Source organism: Hordeum vulgare, chromosome 5H (genome assembly GCF_904849725.1).
Source record: "Hordeum vulgare subsp. vulgare chromosome 5H, MorexV3_pseudomolecules_assembly, whole genome shotgun sequence".
In the NCBI taxonomy this organism is placed as follows: Eukaryota; Viridiplantae; Streptophyta; class Magnoliopsida; order Poales; family Poaceae; genus Hordeum; species Hordeum vulgare.
The window spans coordinates 177,044,106-177,051,632 of NC_058522.1; the positions used below are offsets into that span (position 1 = coordinate 177,044,106).

The 7,527-nt window shown below is 41.3% G+C and overlaps 1 long non-coding RNA gene across 1 annotated transcript; it reads right to left on the minus strand.

Moving 5' to 3' along the window:
- Positions 1-4,970: 4,970 nt before the first annotated feature.
- On the minus strand, positions 4,971-6,827 carry LOC123398055. Its single transcript, XR_006610062.1, has 2 exons — positions 6,418-6,827; positions 4,971-5,368 (listed from the first exon to the last, which is right to left on the minus strand). It is a non-coding gene; the product is annotated as an uncharacterized LOC123398055 (long non-coding RNA).
- Between the last annotated feature and the right edge of the window lie 700 nt (positions 6,828-7,527).

The following is a 7,527-nucleotide window of genomic DNA, read 5'->3' on the forward strand; positions in this document are numbered from 1 at the left end:
ATGACGATATCTAAGGCAATGATCATACATATATGCATCATGTCCGAGACAAGTAGACCGATACTTTCTGCATTTACTACTATTACTCCACACATCGACCGCTATCCAGCATGCATCTAGTGTATTGAGTTCATGACGACCAGAGTAACGCCTTAAGCAAGATGACATGATGTAGAGGGATAATCTCAAACCAATGATGAAAACCCCATCTTTTTACCCTTGATGGCAACAACACGATGCGTGCCTCGCTGCCCCTTCTGTCACTGGGTGAGGTCACCGCACGGTATGAACCCATTGCAAGAATCATAGATCTAGTTGGCCAAAAAAAACCCACAACTGGAAGAGAATTACAAGGATCTGAAATCATGCATAAGAGAGATCAGAAGAAACTCAAATAATATTCATAGATAATCTGATCATAAATCCACAATTCATTGGATCTCGACAAACACATCGCAAAAGAAGATTACATCAGATAGATCTCCATGAAGATCATGGAGAAGTTTGTATTGAAGATCCAAGAGAGAGAAGAAGCCATCTAGTTACTAGCTATGGTCCGGTAGGTCTATGGTGAACTACTCATGCATCATCGGAGAGGTCATGGTGTTGATGAAGAAGCCCTCCGTGTCCGAATCCCCCCTACAGCAGGGCACCAGGACGTGCCCCAGATGGGATCTTGCAGAGACAGAAGCTTGCGGCGGCGGAAAAGTACTTTCGATGATCTCCTGATTTTTTTGGGATATTTAGGGAATTTATATGCGCAACCCCTAGGTCAGGGGGCCCACAAGCCTGGATGGCGCGGCCTCCCCCCTGGCCGCGAGGTGGGGGCTTGTGGGGCCCCCGGGGCTCCCCTGCCTTGGCTCCCAAGCTCCCCGATCTTCTTCCGTTCCAGAAAAAATCTTTTCGAGGATTTTCTTCCGTTTGGACTCCGTTTCACAATCTCCTCTGAAAGGGGTAAAAAACATGGAAAAAACAGGAACTGGCACTTGGCACTAAGTTAATAAGTTAGTTCCAAAAAATATATAAAAGGCATGCAAAACATCCAAAATTTGACAAGATAATAGCATGAAACCATCAAAAATTATAGATACGTTGGAGACGTATCAATGATGCGTCTAGAGCGCGGCCTCATGGGCAAGAGCGTAGGTGTGGGGGGGAGGGGGGAAACTTGAGCTGGAAGAGGGAGGCGGCGGCATTTTTCGAGATTGAAGAGAACTGGAAAGGAATGAAGGGCTTTTGCAGCTGCCTTTCCTGTTCTTATGACATGAGAGGTGGGCGAGCTGCCCGACCCTTGCGTTCCCAACCGACGGCTCAGCACGAGCGGGGCAACCTTGGCCTCTGTGCGTCCGCCTCCCCACTTGTTGGTGCACTAGAGACTTGCGTCCTTGTGCCCCATACTTATGCACGGGCATCAGCAATGCCCCCGGCAAACAGTGTACCGGGAAGACAGCAGGGAGGTAATCCAAGAACACGACCTTCCCCTTTCCCCAGAGGCGTGGGATACAAGGGCTCCACACGCAAGGCCACGACAAGCCCTCCTTGCCGGGAAGATTCCCAAGGCCCCAGCAAGACCGCCTCCCCAGGAAGACTACCCGAAGGATGGCAAGACCCCGGCAAGCTTCCCTTGTCAGGAAGACTCGCACAAACTCGCGAGGACCCCGGGAAGCCCTCCTCACCGGGAAAGTATCCAAGCCGCCGAAAAGGTGACCATGTCACCCGAAGGAGGCTCCACGCCAGCAAGTCCCTGTTCGCTCGACAAGTGTCCCCACAAGTTTCTTCCGCAATACAACCACTCCAGCACATCTCTCATGTGCCAGCACAGGGCCCAGGTGTCGATTCACCTGGGTACGTGTTGCTACCCCTTGCGGCAGGTCAGGGGCCACACAAAGGCATTTACTGCCCCTGACACCATCGAAGAAGTAGAGCGGTGTACAATGTTCACTGTACCTCGTGTGAGCACACTGTTGGTGACCCCTTTGCCTACAAAAGCAGGCCCAAAGCTCATCCTCGAGAGGTTGGATATTTTGGGGATCAGAGACTCCCTAATCACCTACTAAGTTACTGTAGCTAAATCAACCTACAGTAAGCCCGCAATACAAACTAAGCAGGAGTAGGGTTTTACGCGCCAAGCGGCCCGAACCTGGGTAAAGGAACCTTGCCGGTGTTGGTTGCTAGTTCCGCTCTCGACGTCATACCTCCCTCTCCCCGCCAAACGATCAAGGGAATCCTCGCTTTTCCCATAGGTGGTTTTTCCCCGAGAAAAGGGGTTTATACAAGTCCGAGCCGCTCGATAGCGTAAAACCCAATGTCCTGTTGGTGGTGGTTGTTCATTAGGTAGGAAGGGTACATGAGCGCAGTGGCCCGACAAGGATGCTCGAGGGCCCTACTAAGCTTGTGATTGAACGGGGTGTCGACATTTGTTTCGGTGTCCATGGACCTCCTTTTATAGGATAAAAGGTTACCAAAGTGGCCATCACATGTTTTGTCCTACCCTCCTGTGGCAACAGGGTCCATAAGGAAACTTAGGTATATTAGGGCCTCCTTTTAATAGATAACCGGAACAAAGCATTAACATAAAGTGAATACATGAACACCTAACACATAGTGAATACATGAACTCCTCAAGCTACGGTAAACACCACAAGCAACCCCAATTATTGTCACATTGGGGTATCCACATCATGGCATGTAATAGGTCCATACTACTTGCAATATAGGATCCAAAACACTCTCACTTTCATGGAAACATAATAGGTTCATATCTGAAATCATGGCACTCAGGCCCTGTGACACGCATTTCGCATAGAGAAGTCATATCAACATCAATTTTATAACATAGTGGATACTAGGGAGCAAGCCCTATCAAAATAACTCGATTACATAATAAATCTCATCCAATCCCATTACCGTCCAATAGGCCTACAAAGTAATTACTCGTTCCTGGTGGTGATAATCATGGGGATTTTGATAGAGAAGGGTTGGTAATAACAATGGCGACAAATCCCTCACTTCTGAGCCCAAACGGACTCCACATTAGCACTCCCGGGGAAGAACACCAGGTAGCGGCAGCACCATCTCATAAAACACGATGAAATCTTCTCTCTTATTTTTTTCCTCGGGAAATAGGAATTTATAGGCCATTAATTAGGGTCAGGGGAGCCATGTGGTCCCCAAGGTAACATGGTACGACCTACGGGCGGCGTGCCCTGTTGCTTCAGCAGCAACTCATGCCTTTGGTGGATCTTAATTCCTTCTTTCTATTCCAGAATAAGTCTCCAAAAAGTTTCGTCCAACTCCAAGAACTTATATTTCTACACAAAAACAAAACCATGGTTGTTCCGCTAAAAACATTGTTAGTATAGATTAATTTCATTCAAATCATGCAAATTAGATTCCAAAACAAGAGCAAAAGTGATTGCAAAAGTAGATACGTTGGAGACGTATCAACTCGCCCAAGCTTAACTCATTGGTTGTCCTCAAGCAATTCAGTTGATAAATTGGAAGTGATAAAGAAAACTTTTACAAAATCTCTTGTTCTCGTTGTTGTACATATACTTAGCTAGTGTTCAAGTTTTTAGCATAGATCATAAATAACCATATCGATGATAACACTTAAGCAATATATTCACTCATGAGAATAACATAACAAACTAGCGAGCAATAAAAAAAATATTTGATAAGCCAACAATTTCTCAAAACAATCATGATATAATATGATGATATGGTTTCTCGCTAGCCCTTTTTGAGACCCAAAAACATAAATGTAGAGCACCTCTGAGATCCAAGCAATGGCTAAACAATGTAATTCAGAGTAGTAAAGATCTAGTCATGCTCACATACAACATTTACTAGACTCAATGCATAAGAATGACAATAGTGCCCTCAGGTCTGGTTCTTTGGTAAGAAGATGATGACTCAAATACTAAACAAAAATAACGTGAAAGTAAATGGAAAGGCCCTTCGGAGAGGGAAGGATGAATTTATGGAGTTGCAAGAGCTCAAGCTTCAAAACTAAGATGAAATTGTAATTTTGTGTGGTGTGTTTGTCCTGTGAATGTCACAACAGAGTTTACGGTAGCTTCCATGCTAAACACATTATTAGCGGTTCCCAAGAGGAATTGTAAATTTACTCACATCCACCATACATACACAAGCCATGGCTAACCGAATCCTCGGGTACAATCCAACATTTCAATTATCCCGGGAGTTTTGTTTAATTTATTTTTGATTACGTTGGACTGGACATCCTTTTTACCATCTTATCTTGTGCAATGAGCGATGAATAAATGCCCATCTTGATAATATCCCGCTTACACTACAGGAATCGGGCATTTTGCCATCAGGAGGCTACACACGGCAAAGAGAGAATTATAGACGGCAATTTTTTGCCGTCAGCCCATGAAGGCAAATAATGTCCTCAACCCATGTGCCCGCAAAGGGTGTATTTGCCGTCAGCGGCCGGGAGAGCAAACGGCAAAATTTTTGCCGTTAGTGAAATTATGTTGCCTTCTTCTGGGCTGGTAGACAACAAATATTTGGTAGGAAGACGGAACAGCCTAGCTAACGGACGACGTTAGTCATTTTTGCAATCCGCTTGACGATATCACGGACGGCAAAATAGTTTGTTGTTTGTCGTCTTCTTCATATGTACAAGACAACAAACCACCTCAAAAATTTGGCGTCTGTCGACCGTGTACAATATGGCAAAACCACATCATATCTTTGTCGTCTATTGATGTTGTTCAAGACGGCAAATTAATAGGTGCGCCACGTATTTTTTTTCTCTCATGTTCACGACGGCAAAGAGGCTGCTAAATAGAGAATATAACAATCTAAATAAACAATATAACAGCAAAAATAGACAATATAACAACATAAATAGACAATATAACCATATTGTCCATAACACATTCATATACATACATACATACATACATATATATATATATATATATACATACATACATACATACATACAACACACACCATACCACATCAATATAACAAGTGTCGACAAATAAGATCACAAAGGTTGGCCTCCACGTAAGGCAAAACGCATCATTGGATCTAGCAACAACACCACCTAACCTACTGCATAGACACTATAGTACATACCCCAACTCCACAAGCGCACTACATACTAACTCGTGATGCCGTCGATGATGCAGCAACCACAACCAAAACAAAAAAGGCAAGGGAGGATGGTGGTCCAGGTTGTTGTCTACGCGCCGCCTCTGTTTGCCAATTCTAAATGCCAACACGTCCAGGTTGTGGTTATGCCATAAGCATCATTACCATTGCCTCCCGCCCCCCTCAATCATGAGGCTTATTTGCAGCTTCCGCTCATCCTCCTACTCCATGTCTCCATCTGCATGGACAACAGTAACTTAGTTGAATGGCATGCACATGATAAAAGTTCAAGGCATATATATTTATCTATATAAATTCTACTCAACTACATTAATTCTACTACAGTAAAGAGTTTGCATGGATGGGTTGACTTCAAAAGAGACTGAAAGGAGAACATTTTTCCCTTGCCAGTCCAAAACCTGCAGTACAAGTATACAACTCTAAGGGGAAATCATAAATCTTAGGTTTTGAAGTAGAAGTAATATGCTTATTTAATCAAACTACTAAGGATTGTTTGTAGAACAATTGGTGGTTCCGGTTGCATATTATCCAAAAGGCATGCGATTGATATATATTATTAATAAAATATATAAGATCTTTACTACCATTTGTATTGAGTTAGCGTCACAAACTAAACACTCAAGTACCATGCAAAGATCGGCTTGACTATTCAATGGCAGAATATGTACAAAATACCAAGTCTAGAGAGAATAATTATTAAAAGGCGTGTATTTACCCCATAAGAATTTTTAAATTGTATAGTACTTTGAATGCGGGAAAAAATCTTTGCACATTGTGACATTGAGAATCACGTATAATGGAAAGAGAACTAAAAATGCATGGCTAAGAAGAATCAAGGAAAAGTACTAATTGTCAAGTATCTGAAGTATGTGATACCAGACCCCTCATCATTTTTGTACTTTTTCACTTAGAATAAGAGATAAAAGGGCACACTATGCAATAGAAGTGAAAGACATATGAAGATATATGATTAAATAATTCTGAGAATAGATGGTGAAAATAGATCATGTGTTCACTGATTGCTACCTCAACACGTCGTTAGACATCATTAGCCAAATAGTTTGCAAATTTTGTAGCCAAGAAGGAAAATCACGAATATATGAAATTAACATTCACATTGAAGCTACCAATCCAAGTATCCAACTATTTTATTATTGACAATCTTTTATCCGTAAGAGCAATTGAGATTGTAATACTTGGCATGTGGACTAATTGAAACAAATGAAATAGAAGATAGTTCTCATGGGAATCATCACTAAGCTATACCTTCTATTAAAATATTCCGAGTAGAGCAATGGGATCCTTTGCTTTTGTTTATTCGGAACCGCCATCAAACCCGTCAGGACCCAAAGCCAATGCAGATATGAAAATATCTGAAGTAATGCTACAACGTTGTAGGAGCCTTTGTTGTCTCATATAAATAGATAATAACCCATTATGTTAGAATCTTACATAAATCATAATATTATTTCAACCTCATCTTGTAACTATACGTATTGCATAGAACTATGAAGTATCAGATGAATTAGTAGTCTAAAGATATAAGGTTGACCAGAAATACAGAAAATTGCAGAGTTCTTAGTTGTTAGCCTTTTTACCCAGACCCCACATAACTGAGAGCAGGAATGTTAAATCAAAAAACTAACAATAATCCTTTAGGTATTACATATATGTTTACTTACATGTCTTGTATATCATTCCTTTCTTCTTACCTGCAGAATGCCAAATGTGACCAATGCCACAAGGTATGTGCAAGTTCAGCTAAATGAAAGAATTTGAAAGACCAAGGCATAGAAACTGAATATATGTACAACACAAAGGCCATAATACGGAGTTGGACTGTAAAGTAAAAGCTTTTAGGTGGAACCATCAAACATTGCATAACTATATATCAAGGATGCAAGGGAAAGAGCTAGTGCTAATACGATTGTGAACCTAGAAATTCAGCATTGGGGAAATAAACATACACAATATGAGCTATAGGTTATTGCCCTCAACTTAAATATTATAAATAAACATACATGGAAAAATAACTTCAACTTATTGGCACTATTTAGTCTTTACACGAGAATTTAGTTCACAATTTACGGAAAAATTCCGTTTGTTTGTATCTTTTCGAAACACAAATTAGTGAGGATCTTTGAAGAAACTAAAACATGGAAACTCTAGGTTGACTAGAATGAGCCCATTCAGATAACAACACATAATTTAATTTTATTCTAACCTTTCTATATACGCTGTGAACACCAATCAGTGGTCTTTCTGCATTGTGTTTATTTGTTCTATGAAGGAAGTACTCTCTGATCATATATATATATATATATATATATATATATATTATCAACACCAATCAGGGGCCTATTTATTGGTCTTTTG